This window comes from Pollicipes pollicipes, unplaced genomic scaffold (assembly GCF_011947565.3).
Source record: "Pollicipes pollicipes isolate AB1234 unplaced genomic scaffold, Ppol_2.1 Scaffold_2555;HRSCAF=2994_pilon_pilon_pilon, whole genome shotgun sequence".
Lineage (NCBI taxonomy): Eukaryota > Metazoa > Arthropoda > Thecostraca > Pollicipedomorpha > Pollicipedidae > Pollicipes > Pollicipes pollicipes.
This window is the reverse complement of record NW_023596136.1, coordinates 44,777,655-44,777,995: the sequence shown is the minus strand read 5'-3', so window position 1 is coordinate 44,777,995 and position 341 is coordinate 44,777,655.

Sequence of the window (341 nt, the reverse complement as noted above, 5' to 3'; positions counted from 1 at the left end):
TCGGGGTTCGACGGACTCCGTGTTATCACTGCCCGGGGTTCGACGGGCTCCGTGTTACCACTGTCCGGGGCTCGACGGGCTCCGTGTTACCACTGTCCGGGGCTCGACGGGCTCTGTGTTACCACTGCCCGGGGCTCGACGGGCTCCGTGTTACCACTGTCCGTAGCTCGGCGCCCTCCCCTTGCAGTGTTCTCAGAGCGGTGGCATCAGCTCGAGCGGCGCGACTGGTCCTGTGTTTGACGATTTTTCTGGGTGATTAATCAGCCTCAAGATGGTGACCTGGGTCGCGCCGCTGAACCGGACGTCGGGGTATATGTTTCCAAAAGAGGAGTTCACACGGG